At 44.3% G+C, this 23,351-nt stretch overlaps 3 protein-coding genes across 6 annotated transcripts in view; 1 reads left to right on the forward strand and 2 right to left on the reverse strand.

Moving 5' to 3' along the window:
- LOC111267519 (uncharacterized) overlaps window positions 1-23,351 on the reverse strand; it is a 265,929-nt gene that overhangs the window by 213,224 nt on the left and 29,354 nt on the right. The window contains exon 1 of one of the 3 annotated variants that reach the window (XM_022845797.2): window positions 18,450-19,539. The exons of the other annotated variants lie outside the window; for them this stretch is intronic. The gene's annotated coding sequence lies outside the window, so the exon portion shown is untranslated. Of the gene's footprint in view, window positions 1-18,449; window positions 19,540-23,351 lie in introns of those variants that run through there. 3 annotated transcript variants of the gene reach the window in all.
- LOC147752523 (uncharacterized) overlaps window positions 1-23,351 on the reverse strand; it is a 53,672-nt gene that overhangs the window by 29,841 nt on the left and 480 nt on the right. The window lies entirely within an intron of this gene.
- The window catches only part of LOC111267522 (uncharacterized), a 68,779-nt gene that overhangs the window by 1,195 nt on the left and 44,233 nt on the right, over window positions 1-23,351 (forward strand). For both annotated transcript variants that reach the window (XM_086971354.1, XM_086971355.1), the window contains exon 2: window positions 16,415-17,396. The gene's annotated coding sequence lies outside the window, so the exon portion shown is untranslated. The remainder of the gene's footprint in view (window positions 1-16,414; window positions 17,397-23,351) is intronic.

Here is a 23,351-nt window from a genome sequence, read left to right on the forward strand (position 1 = left end):
AAAGGTTCCTGTGCTGAGGGTATTTCCATACCATACCACGCGTCTTCCGTTGCGCTTTAGGAGACCTCCATAGACTTTACAAAAGGCCTTTGACTCCGCTAGGGCGTATCCCGTCCTCCTGAGAAATACTACTGCCACTGGTCGCCTTGAACGCATTTCCAGAACAGTCTGCCCTCCGTTGACTTTTAATGATAGAAATGAACTCAGAAAGACTAAGCTTACCGGCTAGACTGTCGTAGTAAAGACGATTTCCTTCCAGTACAAACATTCCTAAGACCATCCACGAGCTATCGCCAAAGCGCTGGCCTATCTGCATAGTACGGGGCGGCTGGCAAGGCTCTTATATAGGCAGCAGAAGAGAAAGCTGCAAGGCTGACAACGATCACGTTGCTAGCAAAAGCAACAAGTACATTATAAAGGGTTTTTTAATTTTCCAAACTTCCAATCAAAAATTCAGTGTAGACGCAGATTTCTTGGAGAGTGCTGTTCGGTTAAACGTTGTGTTCTGAAGCTTCTTGCTGTCTTTTGAGCATTGCGCGTTCCCTCCGTGTAGCCTGCAGTATCTCACTCAACTCAATTGTATAGGTAATAACTGCGTTAAAAACTGCTCGTGCTGCATTTGTTTGTCAGTCTAATTTAGACATTTAATTTTGTTCCCTCGACATATGTAGATGTTTGCGTTCACGGACTCGAACCAGCTACCTTAGATCTGAGCTAGTAGCTGACTGAGTAAGCCACTAGAACACGCAGCTCCGGTAAAGGAAACATGTAAAGGCTTTTACCTACTACTTTTGGCAGGTCGCGATAGCAGGCGAACAAAAATAAGGGCATATGAGCCAATAATAGGTTTTCTCAATGACAAAAACTCTTTATCCAAGTGAACTTTTCAATAATTGCACCGACTGTTGACCTGAGCAATCGTCATTACGTACAGGCAGGTGTCTTTTGTCACACAGGTTGACAAACAGCCAAGCTAAACGACAACTGCGAAGATTTAATTATATATACGTTTAAATTGAAATAGAAAAACAAACTGTCCTGTCAACAAGACGCGGTAGCGTGACCTCATACAATGCTGCTGAGGCAGGCTTAAGTACCTGGTTTATGCATGAACATACATCGGTAAACTATTAGAAAAACTCATAGAAGAAGCTTGTCCGAATCAAAAATACTCAAAATGGGGATGGATAAATTATTCAGAACACGAGGGATGTCAAAACATGTTAATTTCTGTGTGGAGTTTTATTCAGCGATAGGCGCGGCGATTTCCATACGTCAGATTTCGATAGTCGCTGATGGACACGGTAGGACATCATCCACGTACGCGATATGTTTTCAGACTTATCTGGCCGACGTGTTTCTCCGTACCTCTTATTGTGTTAACCGCACTATATGCATGATGCACCAAGCTTCCTTTTTTCGCATTTACTTGCCTAGCGGTCTTCTGCTTTGCCTAAACCTGCCAATTTCCCTGCTAGCTACGTTTGTTCGTTCCATCTCATATCCCTTTCATTTAACATTCGCTACTAGCTGTGTATTCATCGTATTCAAATGTATATCCACGCCTGTCACGCCTCGGCACCTCACCAGGTTGCATGTCTTTTTTCTACTCACTCTCCATTTCTTTCCATTCACGCCCATCTGCGTTCACGGCTATATAATCGTAGTTGACGACCTATCTCCACTCAGTCTTGATAGCCGTGAGGCTATGGAAGCCAGAGTTTTGCTGCCCTCAAAACGCCCCCTCGACGGCGCTTCCTCAGCAGCGGTGGCGGCTGCTGCTGGCACTCGTCACTCTCGGCCAATTCAAGGAGGCCGAGGTAAACTGTACAAGGCGGGTTTGCGGCGTTGTACAGGATGCTGCGATACGAAGTAGCGATGAAAATGAGTGGAGTGCTCGTGATGGTAATACTGATGGCTAGCCACGATAGGGCAGAAGAGACTGTACGCGTATCTCATCACGACCACCACTTTTCACAGCATCGTCACCGATGGAGCGCTGTTGGTCGCTTGCTTGCGCACTCGCCTGCTGACGTACTCATAGTTGAAATTCATCACATCTCCTTCTCTTGAAAAACGAGAGGAGGATAATACAGCTGTATGCTTATCCCGTCGCCAATGTAGATATCAGCCAGCACATCATTTACAAGTCTAACTAACAATTAATTTTCACTGACCCTTCGCTCAGTCTGTTTGGCGATGTGTTGAATGATGTAGGAATAGATCCACACGGAAGGTGACAAAGAAGCAGAGGGTTAATGGGGAACTCACATTTTTCCAGTATGTATTTAACTGTTAAACGCAATCACGACATTAGAGAATTTTCGCAAGGCTGGCGTCACGCAATCCTCCTTTCATTTTCCCCCCATCGTCTCCTTTGAAATCAACTGCTAGTCCGTGTGTCGTCGATTAAATAAAACGATCTCGAAGCTTTTTTTTTTGTCTAAGAAAAGATAAAAAATACGTACAGTTTTAAACTAAAACCTGGGAAAAGCTACCATCTTAGAGCTCTGGTATTAAAATAATTGAATTTTTAATCAGAAACGTTATGTTTATTTATACAGGATAGCTTGCCAAATAAAAACTATGGAGGTTCAACTATCGTTAAAGGCACATGTGATTGTTTCCTCGACTAGACAATCATTAGATTATTTTCTTCGCCTTCTTCGTATATCAAATAAAGATACACAGATGAAATACGTTCTACGGTATATTTCTCACTGACTATATATATATTCTAAGTCAATGGCTTTCCTAAGCCTTTAGTTACAGAAAACAGCTGGAACATGATCCCCTTAGTGGGTACCAATCGCGCGTAGAGAAACGCCTCGGGCGGTGAGTGCGATGCAGTGATCCTGAAAAATCAGTAAATGAGGCCGAAATAAGAATGGCCCGCTCCCGTAGCTGGCTGAGAAACCGTCTAGATCAGGTCTATAAGTAAAGCGCGGCTTGTCTCTCCTGCTGCCTCCCCGCCAGCTCTTTCTTTCTTTCCAAAGTTGGTCGGGCCCAAATTTCGCATAGTACAAGGTTACCGCAATCGAGGTCATATGGACTGGTATAGCATGGAGGAACTTGGCTTGTGAAATTGCTGAAGAGGAGTCGAGGACGTGAGTGAGACATCAGTTACTAGCAAGATCCTTCCACTGCTCTAGAAGTTTAAATATAGCACTCTTTGTTCATTTATCGATATCTGGATTGATCATGGCAGGCCGATTGTTGAACATTTTAAGCTCTTTTTTCTAGGTTTTCATGGGAAAAGTGCTTCATATTCAGTGGTGAACATTCTTTCCAGCAGTGCTTTGGCAATTACAGTTTGCGCGAATTTTACAAAATCGTTGTATCAATAACACGTAATCATTGTGTAAAATAAAAATTACAAGAATTGAAAGGTTGAACTGGTTTCGCTCGCTGATTTGCGCTGCTAAGGCAGACATGTGCTTCAGTCTCAAGCTTCCCTAACTATTTTGCTGCTATGCGACGATGGTCGCCATATTAGAAACTTTTTTCGTTTTCCGTTGATTATAGGCGTTTCTATTATGGGCGCTAATTTCTCATCTCGGCTAAAGAATCAAATTGTTCGATTGTTTAGTTATGGCTGATCACTAATCACATATCATAGAATTACAAAAAATGTTGATTTCTTGAAAAACGCGTTTTCATGAGCTTAATTGTTGAGAAGTATGATAGTTTTTTTTTTTTTTTTTTTTTTCGCTTAATTGCTCTCTCATCTAAAAGTTTATTTCTTGTATTAACTCGATTTTAATAGAGTTAAGTTTAATTACCTTTTATTTATAAAAAGAATCTGCCGCCTGCACAAAGCACCCAAATATTTAAAGGTATCCCTAATTGTTCTCGAAATCTTGCTCACTTTTTCAAAAAGAAAATTATATTTTTGTCGCGGTTTCCTTATCAGAGGTCCCTTGACGTCGTTTACTCTTTTGTATATACAGAGTGCGCGAGTCCGGCGGCAATAGCGACTACTGATAGTGGCTGGGACTTCTATTTCTAGCACGAAACCTAACCGACTAACTCCACCTCATGTTCGTAGTAACTTCAACGGTCCCATGGGGTATTCAGCGGCCGGCAGTCTCATCCACGCGACTGTGTATTCCTGACTAATCTACTCCAGCCTTTTGCGCTGTTGATTGTCCTGGTTATGCTCTCCACCAGCATTTTAAGGCTACGAAGCGTGCCGCTTCGTTGGATTCCGACGCGCATTTCTGTCAGTTAAGGCGAGTTAGAACCTGTACTACTACTTGGCTGATCGTCTGTAAGGCGTGCTCTCTTTTACTCTCTCACGTGCTCTGTTTCAGTCTCGCTGTCTCTCTTGCCAACCTTGCCCATTGCAAAGAATCAACAGATGAGCCAAGTAATTAATCATGTGTGCTGTCACAGAAAAGCGGAGAGGGCATCGCGACTAGCGTGCACCTACCAAGAAGACCTGACCTGATGGTGTTTGTCTATCGTGGTCACTTGACAGCATTTTTCCGACTCACCTCCAGAGAGAACACGAACCTAGCTTCCATACATAGTTCTCAGTTACGGCAACCGCCAACTTATACTTTCATATCATGCTGGGCCGCAGCTTTATAAGGTATGAAGTCTAACATACAAAGGGGTACACATGGGAATGGACTAATATTTTATTGGAGCACGTCCAGTGCTTGTCTTAGGATCTTGTTCTACACTCCTTATCTTATCCTTTGCTGGATTATGCGACTAGTGGCATAGCCACAATGTTATCAGTTGCTAATAAATCACGTTCAGCCAAATGATATAGAATAACAAATACACCGAAAATAATAACGACGATCGCGCGCCAGGAGAACTAAACTCATTATGTATAAAAAAAAAAATAGGAGAAGTGAAATTAGGGTCTTGTAAAATAAACGGTGCTGATTGAATATTTTTGCGTATGGATGGCATAGAATTAGCCCCGTATGCTCTCTAGCGAGTGATTACAAATAAGCGACATATCATCTAAGATGGCGTGTCATGAGACAGGAAATCCCAGTTTTGATCATATCGTTCGACTGACATGTTATTCAACTTGTTTTTACCGGGTCACCAGCTAGCCAACGCTAGAAACAGCGCTGTCGGCAATTTAATGTGTTCGAGTACCTATTGAGCCCCTCATTGAGCAAAGCTGTGCATCCAGTGATAAAAATGTTAATCTCATAGTTGAAAAAACTAAGGTCAGAGAGGCGTCATAGGCTATGGGATGAGTTAGTTGAAAATATCTGACCTAGAACATGTTAAACATAAAAATTGACTTTAATTAAAGCCCGCCCTATTGTCAGTCCCGATGCGCCGACGAAATAAAAAAACGAGGACAAAAAACAGGGGCTTACAGAATAGAAGAGGCAGAAATAGAGGTCTTTAAATAGGTTTCCAATAACCTGTCTTATATGAAGGGTTGTGATACTTTCGCTAGTAATTTTCGATGGCAAAAAAATTAGCCTGATAGGTTGACGCAATTCGTTGTTTCAGCCCGATGGACCGATCAGCAGTAAAACGAACTTCATCTCACTTCGAATCTCAATAGACTTAGGGTCGCATAATGGCAGTCGTACAATGACTGCCAGGGACTATAAGTTATATAATGTCGTATCATTCTTCGTTGTCCACTTTGCTTTCACGACTTAGTGTTTCCAACGTCTTTGGAATGGCTGTCTTTCAAATTCAAATTTACAAGCAAATTCAGTTAAATCTTTTAGGTAGTTTTTTCATTTTTATTATTCCTGGTATCAATTTCGTGCTATTTGCTCGCTCTCGTAGCAAATGATCAGCAATGATCATAGTTTTAGCATACTGGCTATAAGCTATGTTGAAATTTTTGTCAGTTAGACCGTAACTCTTGCTTCAGTGATAGCGTACAATAGTCGAGCTTTTAAAAGAACATTGCTAATCGTGGTAAACGACGGCCTACTCATGTATCTCTCACCTGTGCCTATAACGAAATAAGAATTTTTAAGGAATTTACACTAAGACCAATATGGGGTAGTGATCAAGGTGGCTCTGCATTGACGTGTCCTTATTTGCACAAACGTATTGTTTCAGCCAACAGTTTAATTTTCTTATCTGAAGCCAATAAAACAGGTTTTGTTTTCTATGACAACGGCCGATCATCCTCCTTTGCTCTTCATACCAAGTATAACAAAAATAATTTTGAGGCCAAGAGGCCATACATCTCTGTTAACGTCGTAACAATTAGAGTAACTTATAGCAGCAGCAATGGTTCTACATTTAGTTGTGCGCAATCCATTTAAGCAGCCACTATAGACCTTAAATTGGCGTCAATGTATATTAGTCCCTAATTATGACTCATGTAAACGTCATTACCCTTTTTTCACAGCTGCCAGCCTTGTTAAAGCCACGAAGCGCTAGGATGTGTAAATAAAATATGTCGCCCGCTAACATATAACTACGTTTTCTTACACGTGCATTTCGACACTTCTAGAAATTTTCAAAACTTTCAACCTGGCCTGGCCCGCTTACCTCGATGAAACCCGATAGCATGTATATGAGCCAAAAAATCCTATTCTCCATATGCATAGTAACAGCTACAACTACTGTTTTTATGATGATACCATACGCAGGCGTGGGAGTCCGTGCTGTTATCCACTCTGTTGCAGACGGTAATTTTTAATTCACTCGCTACCCTGAGAGTAAGAGTGGGCTAGGAAAAGATGGCCAGAAAACTCGCAGCAGTTCTGTGGCACTAACATCTCGTTGCCGGTCGTCTACGCCCTTATTCAACCCTGTGTGCGGACAATTTCACTCAGGCGATGAGTTGTAGAGACAGCACAGCGCGGGCAAGCGTGCGGTCTCCTTGTCGTAGTACGAATAGTGAATTGCAACAGTGGACCCGAGTTCAAGCGTTGTCTAGTGATATAGCGCTGAGAAAGCGGCAAGTACAGTGAGAGAAAGAACGCAGTAAGCGTTGAGAAGTTGTGACGGATATAAAGGCCTAGCGATGGGTATGAGCTGTGGCCGTAACCGAGGGAGCGATAGGGCGCGCGGATCTCCTCGCCAACCTAAACCAAGCATTGAACTTGTTGTAGACAAGGTCGTTGCCGAGTTCTCGGTCTTGAGGAAGGAAAGAAGGATGGCTAAGGGGGAGACGATAAAAGACAGCTGATTTCTCCACAGTTGCGCTTAACAGCGGTGCCCGTTTTTCTTCAGTTCATGACTGGCCTGGCCACTGTTGCAAACCGTCGACATCAGTAGGGAATCTCACCATTTGCGACCTCTATGTACTGCTACTCTAATTTGCTGAGAACTCACTTCCAGCAGTCGAAATTGTGTTTCGCCTTCACCCCCTACCCTTTTGGCACCAACGCCACGTCGGGCAACCGAACGACCAGGACACTGTACGACCGGAGGATGACACCACTCCCTGGGGACTCTCACGTTTCGGATGCGAAGCAGCAGACTTGCGGAGTAGAGACATCCGTGTGTGCACGTCCCGTGAGGATTCAGGAATGGGGTTTGCTTTGGCTGAAGCGGGGCGCAACCAGCTGCTGGGACAGTCCTTGACGCGACTTAGAGTCACCTACAGCACCCACTTCGCTCAACGGCGCGGAAACTCTGGCAAGCAGAGAAAAGAGATGCCAAAAGACGAAGGGCGGCAGTAACTGCGACTCAGAAGTGCTTGCATTGTACTCATTTTGACTGGTTACGGCAGCGCTGCTTCGGCCCCCTCCTACCTCCCTTCCCCCAGCCCCACTACTCCTGCCTTTCTCCATGTGAATACGGCGCCGGCGACGGAGACTCGGAAATGCTCGTTTGCACTCATTAGTGTCCCGATGGAATGCCGTTTTCACTTCAAGTCAGAAATGCTAGCTAGATCACTTCATGATACGACATTCACCTGTAAGCATTACTATGAGAATGATAGCTAAAGGAGACGACGACGACACTTTTGTGTGCCACGTGCTAACTTGCGGAAAATTAGGAGCTTCAAACATGGATTTTTTTTGCTATAGCTGAAGCCTCAAAGTGTCTAAACTCGCGTAATTGGCCTAGACACGTAGGACGACGTGTTACAGTTTAAGCATATATTCATCATATAGACAGAGTTAGAGCATATGAAGTTAATCAAATAGACATGCTTCGATTTAGAAAAGTCACTAAGAGTGCTATTGCCAATGGTTCAACTGTACCACTGCGTGTTTACTTTCATAGCGCATGTTAGCCTAATAGACTTTTAGATCAATATATTGCGAACTACGCAGACTTCTATGAAACAAAAAAGCTGAATGAGCAATCCCTACTATTTACCATTTTACTCTGTTCCGACTTATCTAGCAGTACGGACAAATCGAAGCTGATCGATCTTTCTATCAAGCCAAGGCTATGCGTTATAACAATGTTAGCAGATTCGAGTTCGGATTTTTACAACTGGTATACACACCATTGATGCTTCCTGAGAGAGCTGTCTCATAGTATCTGATGCAACCTCTGGAAAACTGCGTTCGTATAGAGAAATAGAGTGAAATCCCATCGTTGGTAGAGCGGCTTTTTGTCTATGGCCAGATTTAAATTCAGCTTTTCTGCCGTCTGAGTGATTGACATCTCTTCTAATTCGTCACTGTTCCCCGTGACTTTTCTTCTAATAACTATGTACTTTTTTTTATATGTAATTTTTAATAGTACAACAAACCGTTTTTCGCTACGAAGCGCTCTTCGGTCCAGTTGCCACCCGCCCGAACTGACCAAACAAGATCACCATCTACATCATCAGACACCGCTAGCTCTGCTGTAAACAGAGGCAAGAAGGAATTTTCCGAGGAAAATAAATAGCTCAAAGGAATACGATACTTCTCACCAGTCAGCCTCTGTAACCATCTTTTTCTCATATGGATATACGAATTCGCCTGCCGCTAACAGAGAAGCAGACTTGTAAAATATACGGGGCAACAGTCTGCTCGGTCGAGCAACTTTTGTTATTACTTCTGCTTCTGTCGTTACCGTCGCGGCTCATGCTGCTGTCTCTTCTCCTTGCTATTTTCCTAGTCAAATCAAGGGCGAATTTCCGGCCACCTTCAAAAACCTCTTCTTTTTTCCCAGCTCCTCGCTTCCCTTTCTGAAGGTGCATTCAAACTGACCTTTTTTTTGAGGGATTGAATGGACCGGAGTTGAACGGAGCGTAGGAAACGGGCGAGCACAAGGTCTCCGAGGAATCGGCTCGGGTGACTCCTAGAAGGACGACGAAGAGATCATGCAAATTTCAGTGCCGCTTCTGCGAGCTCTGCCAACTATACGACGACCGTACGGCAGACAACAGACAAAAAAGCTAAGCTAACTAAAGGCAAACGAACTGCAGGTAACAGCATGGGGCACTGGCTTTCGCCATGCGCACTATCTGTGCCACTCGTGTAGAGTAATGTAGCCGTGCAACCACTTGCCTGCCCTTCAGCCCGTCAAAGCGGTACGGCAATTCTAAAAGCTATGTATTCTTATTTATCACTACCGACTCATATGCTTCACACAGCGGGTATCCCTTTAACTCTCAATAGCTTCTAGCTCCCATCAGCCTGCCGTTCTTCCACTTCAATTTTGCGCTGACGCTAGCGGAAATCTTCCACTTCGATGCGTTCCGATGAAAGCAGTCCAGACGCTGTCCTACAAAGAGACGAAGCGCATCGCCGCTTAAACGGCTCGCCTTTAGCCTCGGTAGTCCTTTAGCGACAAAGTGTTACGAAGAACGAGTCAGCCAGATTGAAGGACAGACATAGAAACAAACACTCCTTTAACGTGCGTCCGTTGTTTGAACAACCATATGACGTAATTACGTGAACTAAGCTATCACTTTTAGCAAGTACGTTTAATATATCGCTGAACAACTGTCTTGTAATGTATTGAGTATTGCAGGTGTATGATCGAAGATACGATGTGCACTGTTCTAACGTATCCGGGGCTAGGTTAAGAACGAACCGAGCTAATCAGCAGGCAGGCACTTACACTGACACATATACACACACATACACAAAAAGACAGGTAGATATGAATGCGTCATTCTCTTCTTATTTTTAAAGGAGTGGGTAATTGAATTCTGGGACTACAAAAGAGAAAACTTTGGGTCATCGTCTATCTGGCAACGGCAGTCAAGCGGGCGGCAGACGAATCAGCTTAAAATCTTTTCTTTCCAGCCGGGGAGTCGACAAAGGGCATGACGCGTTCGTTGTGTTGGCGGTAACGCCAGCCACTACCATTGCAGAGAGGCTATGCCTGTTCCCTCGTATCAGCGAGCAGCAAGAGTACAGTCTGAATATTTGCCTTCTTACACCCCCTCCCCCTGGGCCAAGTTTGGAGCCCAATATTCCTGCTTGCTCCTCCAGTGAATGCCGTGCTTTGCCTCATTCTTTCAACTAGCTCCAACTACTCAACCTACGCATCCCTCACCATTATGTCGGGCAGTACGCAGATACGAAGCTGACGTATTTTGCTCGACCCATCAGCCCGTACAAGCTTGCCCTATTTCTCCACATCATCGTGTACCCTCATTGTTTCGTCGATGCCCAACTATAATTTGCAACCCTTGTGTGAGGGCCACAAATTACAGTTGGGTTCTAAGTTTCATGACTGTCTTCATAGCTTCATAGAGGTAAGTTGGATTCTCATATAAAAGAAGCGAAGACAACCACAACAACGACAATGACGGGGACAAAAAGGACAAGCAGAATGTAGTATATTCGTTCCAGTTCATTTACATGTAGTACGTGATGTGTGTGTATCTATGTATAGTGCCTGTGTTCTTTAGCCAGTAAGTAATATATCCCAATGAGTGGTAGTGGTGCTGGTGATGGTAGCAAGGCCAGCACTAGAGGTAGTGAAGGGCTTACGAGCAATTTAAAGCTTCGACCACGACCTATTGGCCTATATCCCCTTAGAAGCACAGCGAGGTCGGTACGCACTTTGGGTTTACTCGACACAAGCCACGCAGTCGTGGTCGACTATCTACTGTTACGTTATTGCTTGATCTCTTCTTCTCAATCTTCTCCGGTGACGCGTGATGTCGCCGTAGTCATCGGCACTGCCACCACCTTCGCTACCGCGTGTCGTATATTTGGAGCGACGCCAGGCCGTCATCTTCAATGATAGTGGAAGCAGTATTAGTGGTTGAATTTTCGTCACATACGTCCGCCAATATCGGACACGATGCCCCGACAAAAAGCCCTGATAAGTTGTCGCCAAAAAATACGCTCGCTGGTGAGCGCATAGTGGGCGAATAAAGGAACAGGCGTCGTTTCGGCCACTGATGCCGCTTTTCCTTTACAGTTTGACTGCCTTGCTTCATTCCTTGGTTCCCTCTTGCGTCTTTTGCACGCGTTCTTAACACAGCCCTTATTACGCAAAGGGTGAAAATGAGGAAAGGAGACGAAGACCAGAAGTCGTTGTGGTTTGGTGACCACTACGTTCTTCTTGGTACCGAGTAGCATAGCGAACTGGCACGTGCTGCCTCATCAGGGTTTAGGCTTGTGCTGACTGCGTCGGTTGTTCTATTCCCCTGTACTTGAGAGTCTGATATCCAGACGACGACCAAGAAACCACCATCATATCGCAGGCTCAGCCGCCAGTGCTGCTATTGCTGACGTTGCTGCTGCTGCTATGACTACAGATTCTGTTAGCGGTACGACGGAAGCGGCAAACAACGTAGGAGAAGGCCGTCACATGAACGACTCAAGCGCGAAGCGCAGACGAGGTCTCCATGCCCGTTTTGATATGCAGATCATGCACCCAGCACGGCATAAGAGATGGTACGGTAACGTGTTTGGCTAGCACTGGGCATCAGCCTGCTTCTCCTCGCCCTCCGCCTAGGACAGCCTCGATCTCTTGCCTATTCTTCCTATTGGATGGACACATTTTCCATCCATAGATACCAACCCATTAACCTACATTCCTTTACGTTACAGCAAGCACATTCTATTATACCTATCATAAGAGCAAACGAATGTGGTTACGAAAGAAGTCATGGGAAATACTGATTGGAAAATGGCGTGGATGCAGCACTCAGGTCGATTACAGTCAAAGCATTTCTGTGCCATATATGCCATATCTCTCAGTTCGGCCTAACTAAACCCATAGCAAACAGAGTTAATTGTATTTATATAGAAAGCGCCATCTTCATTTCGGTAACTTTGAGTTGTTCTGTGTTGCAGTAACGTCGTTTAGTCGTCACATAGCCAACCTATCCAGAGTTGATGCTTGCAGACTCATCATATTTTTAGGACCAGCATAATATTATCACTCAATATGAGAAATCATCATCGCTAATTTCTTGCTTTTGCTGTTGTTTGTCTGACAAGTACCCACATCTCTTGCTACGAGTACCTATATCGGGCGTTAACGCCCATATCGACGTTTTTCGAGGCTTTTTTAAGGTTCATTTGTAATTTTCCTCTGTCTCCTATCTGGTCCAGTTTGTTTACGGACCTTATACCTGCTGTATCCGCCTCCTTTCAGCAGTAGTTATTTTCAACAACTACGTTACTGTCATCGTTATAGACAATTCTTGATTTTTAACAGAATGTAGCTATAGTAAAGTCTTCCTTTGGCTCCTTGTCTATCCTGGCCATATCGGATCCTCCTAGTAGTTTGGCTCCTCTTTTTTTTTTTGCATATTTTCACAATCCTTTCTTTATCACCTTCCGTCTCCAAATGCACCCCTCTCTCTGGCTCTTTTTCTCTCTCGTTACTTCTCAGTCGGATAATATCCATTTCCGGTAGACAAAAACGAAACTTTTTCCATTGACAACTGGTTTCGGAAAGAGCAGATGAAATTTACGACATACTTCTCGCTTGCCAATAGCAATAACAGTAGCGATGGAAGCTACTCCGTTGAGCGACTGCGGCCAGGCATTGTACCCGTCAATCCCATTGCTGCTGTCTACGCCTTCTCCAAAACTTCTAAGCGATGATCAGAACAGCCACTGTTCTTATCGTTTCTCACTAGACTTTGCCTATCGTCATTTTTCTCGTTTCTGCTATGGTTCTATGCTCCCTACCAAAATATCTGGGAAGCCGTCTTGCCTACTTAGTTCGCTGCGAGACATGGAAGTGACGTACATTGAGTGGGGAAGGAGAAGCAAAGAACCGTGCGTAGACGATGCGAAAGCGAAGATCACATAGAACGCGAAAAATTGTAAGATTTGCACGGTGAGCATGCATTGAGAAATCAATTAGTTAGCATTCCTGCATCGAATCGCCCGTGGTATAAGAGGTGTCATTTTTATTCATCCTACTATGGTAACTTGTAACTTTATTCGTAGGCTTACCGATGCGGGACGCGACAACCTAAAAACTCACAGGTCACAATAATGTGAGAAAGAAAGGAAAAGGTCAGGCGATTGCGTGACTCAGCTCGCGTTACCGTGTCCCGCTGCTGTGTCACCTTGCGTTTCGCCGGATTGGATAGTTATGGTCTCGACGCACCATTGCCGTCATCGTTACCATTACTATCGTAATCTGAAACAAAAAAGGGAGTCAGGCCCTTTCCAAGCCCTTTCTTTTCTCAAGGCTTTTGTCGCCATTGCTGCTTCCTCCAACGGCCTTGTACTTCTTCTAGGCAGTAAGCGGGCCTACGTTCTTTCTTCTGTTTGTATCTCCTTTTTTGGAAGGTGTACATTTTCTCAAGGACGATTCAGGACCCTTAATTTTAGCCCCGTCATCGCTTCTTGTCCTATTCCATGCAGGCAAAAACAGTGCGTAAAGAAATTCACGTTTGTGTGGGCACTGACGGGAGTATAGGATTTATTATAGGAGTATTTATGTGTTGCGAGATGCAAGAGTGGAGTGCTAAAAGATCAAACGAGTCCTTGAACTAGCCAGGGCCAGTAAATAAAAATAGAACCAGGAAAACCTGAGATGATGATTTTCGCATCGACAGTGCAGGCATGGGCAATACATAAGAGATTTGGCACTTTTTTGCAAGTAAATATAGCCCAGTAAGTGCCAGTGTCCGTTTGGTTGTTCATACAACTGCTTGCTACCCGACTCTGGTTCCAGAGAAATTTCTTTTTAACATCAAATGGCCAGCACATTTTTGAGCCAAATCCTTCTAAAGACACACGCGTCTATGTTTATTATGGGCAGATATATTTGTGCAGGTATGTATAAGTGTGTCATGTAGGCCATTTATCCAAGGCTTAGTTATGACCTCCATTTTGATTTTCTAAGGAAGTTCATACATTACTTGAAGTCATCACTTTAATCATCGTTCAGATAATGGCAAATACGATAATTGCATGAATGAAAATGCCCTTGTGCCAGTTGTTAGAACCCACAACTGTTACGGTAACCACCATTACCGCCACAATCTCCTCACCAAAGTGTAAAAGTCAGTGGTACGGTCACGGCAACTAATGCGCATCTTTTTGGATGTGTTGCCATGGTAACCCGAACATATCGCCGTCACTGTCAGCGTTGTAATCATGTTGGGCAATCATGTCAACCTTGACAAATGGTTATTATGGCATCTGGTTATGGGCCTGCTGCTTGATGCGTCTGTTGGAGAAGCTCGAGATAAGTCCAGCAAGATCCAATCTTCTATTTCTAAATCTTTTAATTAGGGCACGTCTTTGATGTTCTACCTTGATGTTAAAAGATGATTCCGGGAACCTATTCATACAACAGAAATAACCAAAGGTGTAAAAAAAAATGAAAAATATTTGAACAGAATATATATATATATATCTGTTGTCAAAACGTGTATGGGTATCGTGAACGCATGCCCAGGACATGCCCTAGAAGAAATAATTTGCGCTGTACAGCGTTGGCATGGAATCAATGCTCCTATCATTGTTATTCAACCTTGCGCTTTAGCCCATTGTAGCCGAATCGAAGAGCTGAAGTACGAGGAGAACTAAAGAGACTCGTTTGAAACCCTAGACGCCTACAAGTATGGCATAGCACATCGTAGGACTAAGAACGAGCCAGTGGCGTTTGCCACCTCTAGTGAAATGCTGATTCGGAAAAAGGACAGGCGAAGAAACCAAATGGTTCGGAATCTACGTCAGCTCCTTGGCATACATTCCTTCTTTAAAGAAAGCGAGAGAGAGAGACAGTGAGAGAGAGAGAGAGAGAGAGAGAGAAAGAGACAAGCGATGAGATGGAACGAACTAGACGGGTACGTGAAGCAAACAGAAAATTTCAAGCGACCTTCTGCCCATATTTTGGCTTTCAGGCTCTTTGCTGTTCGTTGGTGCTGCCGCTGCCTCTGGAGCTCCTCAAGAAATCAGCTCACTCCACCCGTACCGTCACCATACCCCTCAATATGGAAGAATTTTTTTCCACCTACCATCTTATCCTATCTCGTTCAGTGAGCTCTCAATTCCTAACAATTCAAAACGCAGCTACCTCTGCCCTTTCAGCCCCTGTCTTGCCCAGATGCAGGAGAGCCGTATATTGTTTGAAAACTCTGCGCCTATGCTTTTCTCCAAAGCGCTCTTTTCAAAGGGCTCAAATTATGGTTTGTTTCGAAAAATGATTTGAAAGATGAGCGCCACTTGTGGCACATATCACTACACGGTTAACACACGCTAAGACTAGGTAGAACAGCATCTACTGCAACAATTGTTTACTGATTAAACTCAGCCATTCCAATTCAAATGAATTGAAATAATACCTCTCATGATTAGATACTTTTAAGCATGTAAGATATTAGAGAAAGAGCCGTAAGTTACAGGTAATAAGAAGCAAGTTAGCAGGGATAGCCGAGGCATGCCCCTAAAATATAGCTAAATAATACTCGGGTGATTTTAAATTTGCCGTCAAGGTACCGATTATTAAGGTTTATTAGGCAAAAACGGCTATCTTATGCTTAAAGAGAGCTGAGTGAACAAATCGCGTTTTGCCACCTCACCTCTTTAGACACTTGCCTTACACAGATAACTTGGACTACAATGGAAAAGCTCTCCTTCAACAGTGAGTGCAGTATAATTATTACTGCATTATGCGGGTTATCAGTTATGCACTGATGAGTCCGGCAAGCACTCGCATGGTGTTTGCCTTAAGGCCGCTGCCCTTTGTGCCAACTTGTTAACTAATTATCTGTATACCACTTTTCTAGTATTTAAATTTGTAGCACTACCACATTGAAATTTCGCTATTAACTAAAGTGCCCTAGGTCCAGAATACCAAGAATTTATATTAAGTGTTACAGTGTTGCGTAGAAAAAGTGGTTTTCTTTGTCATTGCTTCAATTATATGAATGTTACGTTATTACACTCATAGCTATATAAGACCATTATGGCTTTATAGTTTGTTGTTGCCGCGTTCGTTATTAATTTGATTGCTTGTAGTTGTTTCTGGGAAGATTTACCACTTATTGTTGGAAGGTCCAAAAGAAGTCTAACTGTGGTCGTCGTTATTTTTATTATTGGCTTTTGTTACTTTTTTGCTGAGGACCCAGGTTACTTGGAACGCTGCTGTCCACTGGAGTTGGGGGACACAGGCACACGAAAAAGTGCGACTAGGGGGTTATGGCAAAAGCAAGACAAAGTGCGCCATTTATCTGAAGGCACGCACGTGACCAATCCACTGCGTACGCATCAGAACCAGCGTCGTAGAAACGACAACAGCGACGGGGGCGTCCTATCCCTACGGGGTACTCGCCAACCAGACTAACAAGGGTCCCAAACAGCAAGATAGACCCGGTCCCTACAAGGTACTTGAAAACTGCATGTGAACTACATGTAAACTTGAAATAGAACGCGAATCACATGGACCAGTAGGTGGGTGTTACTGGGTTGAAGCAAACTAGACAGCGCATATCAATCTGCATGCTCTGTCGAGGTGGGTATCCGCGTACATCTCTGTAAGGTATAATGTGGTGCACGTTCTAAAAACAATTTAATCCTATGAAAGATTGAGTAAAAAAACAGCTTTTTCTCTGTATAGTCTATAAGCGAGGATCCAAACAGCAAATGCTTTCCATCAAATTTTCGGTAATGACCCAATTTTGGCTTCATATATATATATAATAAATTGTACTTGTCTAAGCTGGTACTAATCTGTCTCTGTCTAACAAAACGTCTATTTTGGCTAAACAAACTCCCTTTTGAAACATAGGTGACTTCTGAGCAGCGTGAAGACCGTGTTTTCGGGGGTCTTCATGTATGGGAAGACACCTGGATTGAGTCCGAATATTCAAATGTTTTACCCCGCATACGACTTGGCGCGTAATGACAACTCGTCCAGACAAGATGCGCCTTTATCACATATTTCGAACCATCTGCGTGAGGATAAACAATTCAATGTGATAACTAGAAATCACAGCTCAAACAAAGCGACAGTTGGGAAGACTATAAACAGATACAGATGGCTGCCGTCGATCGCAACTAGCTTCAGCCATCGAACCCCATCAACGTGCTAAACGATGGAGAGCTACAAAGGCAGGTATATTTTTACATTGTGAGCAACTAGGTGAGAGATTTGTTTGTCGGAGAAATTTATGCATAAATCGGATGAGACAGCGAAGTTACATATACCCGGAGTATAGGCAAACGTTGGCTGAGTTGTCCATATTAACACTAGTGATGAAGATGACATGCGGTCTAGGTGGCTTCTACTCGACGTTTTGCGGGGCCCCCGGAAAAATCCCTGAGGAACGCCAACAGGATACAGGCCGATTCTGACAAAAGCATCTTTCTGCGAACGTAGCCGCACAACAATGCCCACATGCGTTTAGTACGAAGCCCACATTCGTCAATGCACACCCAAAAACGCCATTACCTTTCGCGTAAGCAGACATACAAGGGCCCACAAAAGTAGAGCGATCACCGACTGAGCTTATGTTCAATTGTAGCACATTTGCACACATCCACCCACACATATTCGTCTATTGCTCCTGCATTTGTCCGTAAACGCTTTAAGAATAGCACCCATTAGTGACTATTCACGCATATGTTACATGCATAGACCGATAGTGTTCGAAAACAACTAGCAACCGTTCTGCCACCACTACTATAACCATTGCCTGAAATTCTATATTTTTGCATCTAGAGCGCCTGTACAAAACGAATCACACCCCACACCTAGGCGGGATATGTCCCATATCTAACCTCGACTCATATATATATATAGTGCCTGTTACAGTGTCATGTGCCTTATTTTTTTATTCAATGCATACTTGTGTAAAAACAATGCCAAGATACATACCTGTACATGTATGTTGATAAAGTTTATGTATATGGTTCACAATGGTTTTGATCATTTGCAGCTTTCAGAAGATAAAAGTATAAAATTTGGTCATGTAGATCCGAGAGACACTCGTGCTTATTATTTTGTAAATGGATGCATTTTGTATAAGCATACGAGTAGCTCTATTGAAAGCATGACGAAAATAAATTAGCAGCTTAGATAACAGGTAACAGAAAAAAGCTTCTATGCACATCCGTTAAATGAGCAATAATGACATTAACTCTGCCTAGGACGGAAAGCCCTACCTAATTCTTCGACAGTGTTCCGGTTATTGTCACGATAAGAAGATGGCCAGACACGCAGAGAAAAAGCCTGCACATGTTCAACATTGAGGCACTTTACAAACTTATCGATAAGGTAATTTGGGCGTTCTCCACTCCCACCATGACGATGAAAAAGTCGCTTGGGTTATTCAGTAGCCATCTGGGGCCATATGAGTGCCCCTCGTCATTCACTGCTGCTTTTTTCTTGTCTGGCCAGCCAGAAGCACCAACGTTCTCAAAATGCGGTACTTACATAGCCTTGGCAGCAGTATCAGCACTGTACACGTGTATACGTGGCCTCTTCGATTTTCTTAGTTTTGCATTGTGGTAACTGCTGCACGTACTTGACCGGCGTTACATCTACAAAACTTGCACCACTGTTCGATGATTAGGCGCTGTGCTTACTGCAACGATCTTTACTGGTGGCTATCAATAAAAATGCCAAAAACAAGCCCAATCAAGAGGTAGTCCAGGAAACCTTTTCACCGTTACCGCTGCTTTACGTTTGTTGTTGTCGTCGTTGTTCCTGGCGTTGTCGCCGACGGCATGGTCCTTAGGCTGTGTGTTAACAAAGTACGGTGGTCGTATGGAACCAAACAACACCTATATTATTGCATCTGGTGTCGCTTCGCTCATTGATTCCTGCGCTCGTTTGTTTTCTGCTTAGCCTTCGTCTGCTGCCTAGTGTGCTACGTACCATAGTTTCTCAGAGATAATCGTTTCCCCACGCGGGCTAAGAGCGCCCGTGGAGTGATAGTGGCAGTAACGTCAGCAATAGTAGCATAGTGCCGCGTCAGGCGACTGTAACACGTCCATGAAACAGAGATGGGAGAGACGTAGAAAAGAGACCCGTAGGCTAACGAGTAATGTGTACGCAGACCTATGTGATGGCCCTCTCGTGTTACGAATTGGACTCACCAGCAGTAAACGTGGTCGCGATAGTGGTAGTTGGCCCGATTTGTCCAGACATCCGATCTGCCTGCCTTGCCGTTTGAGCTCTCTCGGATGTATTCTCTCAGTCTACCTTATTTTCTTTTTAGCCAGCCTTAGTTTGCCTCAGCACTCAATATACCCCCAGTTGCCCTTCTTTTCTCTTCCAATTCTGTTCGTTTTGTAGATCAATGAGGCTTTCGAACGAGGCCTTTTTACCATTCAGGTAGTTTGCTTCACCCTCTACTGTCTACTATGAGCCTCTTTTTTACGGGCCGGTATCGCCCGTTGTCTCTTAGCGCTCCTATCGTCTGGCAGCCGAATCCCCCCTCCCCCCCTCAACCGAGCGATGAAGTGAAGAGGCCTCTAGGCACCAGTTCATGTCTATCCTAGCGCTCTCCCTCTGGTCACCTATCCATCCGTGACCTTCCCGCCTGCCAGCCGTCGACTACTTCTCATCTCCTCCACTTTCTAAGCTCATATCGCCTTCGAGTTACTCAAGGAGCTAGTCAACCTCCATTCACGCACCATTATCTTGAACAAACCAAACATACTGTAATAGGGAACAAGTACGGACGGTCACAATATCCATGCTTCCGCGTCACCGTTGATTCAGCTTTCATGAGGAAGACCCCCGCCATCTGACCAAATTTGCTAGTCAGCAGCATTTCGCTGTCTTGCAAATGCAAAAAAAAAGAAAAACTTTCAAGGTTAGAAGGTTTATTTGTGCCTGCTTCGACAAAACACATTGAAATTTGTAGCGCATTTATAGCATGAGCTCTTGATTCGACTGAAGGCAAATGAATCCGACCATTGGCAACATCATCATAAGTTTTTACGAAAAGTAACCACGAAAACGACGAGTTTCACCGCGTGCGGATGGTAGACTGGGGCAGAGAGAAAAAAAGAGGAATTGAAACCTCAAACGCTTGAGAGAACGGAACGAAGGTAAGACGCCGCAGATTTTGCAAGATGAATCCGGACCAGGACTGCCCAAGCATACATGAGCCAGTGCGCTGCGTTCACTTTTACCCATTGCTCGTACTCCTTCAAGCGGTCATCGTTCGCTGTTTCACACTTTCTCGTCATTTCCTTCGTCGCTTCATCCCTTTTGCGCGAAAGGTGCAAGTCACCTTGATAAGCTAGGAACAAGACGTTTATCTTTCTTCAGCGTGTAGTATAAATGGTGAAAGGCTATCAAAAAACTTGGAAAAACAGAAGTCTTCTAAAGAAACTTGGGCATATTTTGCGAAAAAAGCATAGGCGACGTCAGTACCGTTGAGGAATCATCGGCGCCGTACAGAGTTGCCCTGATACCACTGCGGTTCATATTCATTTGCATACTCATCGTCGTCATGGTAACTGCTGTTGTCCGGGCGGACAATAACAGCAAGCATTCTGGCGTCTTGGTTCCGTCGGAGATGGATGTAAAAGATTTGTCCCGCTGGAGTGGCGCCACTTTTTTGCCTCTCTACTGCCACTACCAAGGCTGTTGTGAATTGACGCAGCTATCATTGTAGCAGTCACCGCCGGCGGCCCACTCCTCTTTTCTCCTCCAAATTATTCAAAAGTATGAACAGACACAGGCAGACTACAACAACTTTGCGTTTGCTCGCGCCCAAAGCAGTTTGCAACCTCTAATACGGACGAGACTTATCTACAAACTGAGAAGCGGCTAGAAAAAGAAGCAACTTAGGTTAGAGGCCGACAAACAGCAGGTTATAATAACCATCTTTTGTGGAGCTATGATTGCTTTTGCTGCCACAACCACTCAGCGTTTGTCGATTTGCAGGCGCGCCGGGACGGCACAGACGGACCACTTAAAACCGCCAACTTGCCATCGTCGTCGGCCGACACAGCAATGTCATCAATGTCGCCTGCTTGTCATTGTTGTTGTTATTGATGCTATTATGGCGATGATGGCCAAACCGGAAGTGACGCCGGCGAAATCTTAGCTTCTGCTTATCCAGACGATGAGCTAGTTCTTCCGGTGAGTGTAGCGCCTGTCCCACTCTTCCATGGGTTGGTGAGTTGTTGGTATGATCAAAGTGGTTCTCTCTCCCTCCGTCTCGAGGACAAAGAGAAGTTTTCAAACGAGCCTTGTGCTAGTTCCTTTCGTCATCCCGTATTGCCTCGCCATCTTTCGGCTAAGCGGTATCCACAGAATGTATAGCAGACCGCAAATTTGCTACACATTCGATTGATAGCAACAATCGCTGTCATTGCTCATCTTTACTAGCAAGTGGCTGCTTCCGCTGTTAGAGTGGCCACCGTCATGGTGGTAACGCAAAAAACGTCCATCTTTTTGTTATCGACCAGTCAAATAAAGGTAAACAAAGACTTTCCTAACAAGTGCATATTCTTTAAACTGAATCGATACGACTGGTTAAATGACATTTTACAATTAATTACGAAGCTGGCTCGCTTAGTAATTTTACAGTGGAGGACAGGCAAGGTTCTTCGAAAAGATTCACGGAGACGACAATACCGAGCATTCAAAGAAAATAAAGGTCCACAGAGCTTCCTAAAATTCGTAGACAATATATATATATATATATATATATATATATATATATATCGTCTAGGGATTTTCTACTAACTGTATTAATCCTCTGTACATTTGTTTTGCCTTGGCTAACTGTGTCATTCCTCAATGCAGGCACACCTGTGATAACTTACTTATTCTCATTATATCGATTTTAATCACCACGACCACGCACAATATGAACCAGTTACCCTGACTCTTTATGTTGATGGTGCGTGCATCCAATCAATATATAGCTGAGACTCCTTTGATTGAGCGACTGTATCGTTAACCGCTAAACTCCAGCCTTCAGCATTTCGTGAAGCGCTGTGGACATGTTGGTAAGGCAAGATGTTTTACTTTGGACGTCGTTTATTGTCCAATACGTTCCCCACTTTGCAAGCCAACCGTGCTGGGGGGCTAGCTTCTAACTGTTGCGCCTAGCTTTCACTTTCAAGGCGATTGTGCATGTGACGGTCGCTGAGGAGGACGCAGCAGCGGCGACGACGGCGGCAAACGAGAAGCGCAGTGAGCAACTAGTTGAACCATTAACCTGTCAGCGGGGAACCAAGCCAGTATCGGTGCCTGAGTAATAGGGCCACTTTGTTAGTAAACCCGCCAAGGTTAGTTCGTTGACGGCTTGTGGCTCCTAGGCGCTTGGTTCCATTGGGGCCTCCCGTCATGGGAAAGCACGAGTCAGTCAACGCGACGCGTACGGATTAATTAGCAGATGCCAAAGTTCACCTCGGTAGCACCACCACTATCTCAGACGGACCGTTTAACCGACTAGATCAGCCAAATCAGCCTAGCATGCTAAGGAAACCAAGTAGCTGACTAGATGAAGTCTATCGTCGTGCGAGATGCTAGGTACTTAGAGGTTAGACAACCCACTTGGCCGCTTCACTCTGCGTCTGTGCCTGGCGAGCATGCTTGGCGGTTTACCAGCTTCTATTGATTCTTCTACCGACTGGATAGAAGATGCATAATAGGAAATGCGCCTGCAAACAAACTGCTCAGCCGGAGTAGGAGCTCCTCGATGCTGCCGTATACAGGACTGAAATCATGATCTAGTATTTCACTGTTCCTACCTAGTGCAGATGTGTGTCAAGCGTGGGCGTATGTTTCGACTATTCAGAGGACAAAAATATGCCAAAGGTTTATCATCTTATTATGTATTGCGCAGATATTGAAACCAATAGCAGTGTGACTCACTACAGCTCGTAAAGAAACCAAAAACAATCCAACAAATAATGAGAAAACTAAGCATTACGTCTGTTCATATCATCAAGCATGGAATTTATGTAGACATACGCGTATGGGTGTGTGTTTGTCCGAGTCTCTTACTTTTTCCCTCGTGACGTTTTACTTGGCCCGTCTCGAGAACAAGTACCAATATGTGCTTGCATAATATTTTGCGAAGTCGGCCAGCC

Source organism: Varroa jacobsoni, unplaced genomic scaffold (genome assembly GCF_002532875.2).
Source record: "Varroa jacobsoni isolate VJ856 unplaced genomic scaffold, vjacob_1.0 scaffold_1196, whole genome shotgun sequence".
NCBI classification, from domain to species: Eukaryota; Metazoa; Arthropoda; class Arachnida; order Mesostigmata; family Varroidae; genus Varroa; species Varroa jacobsoni.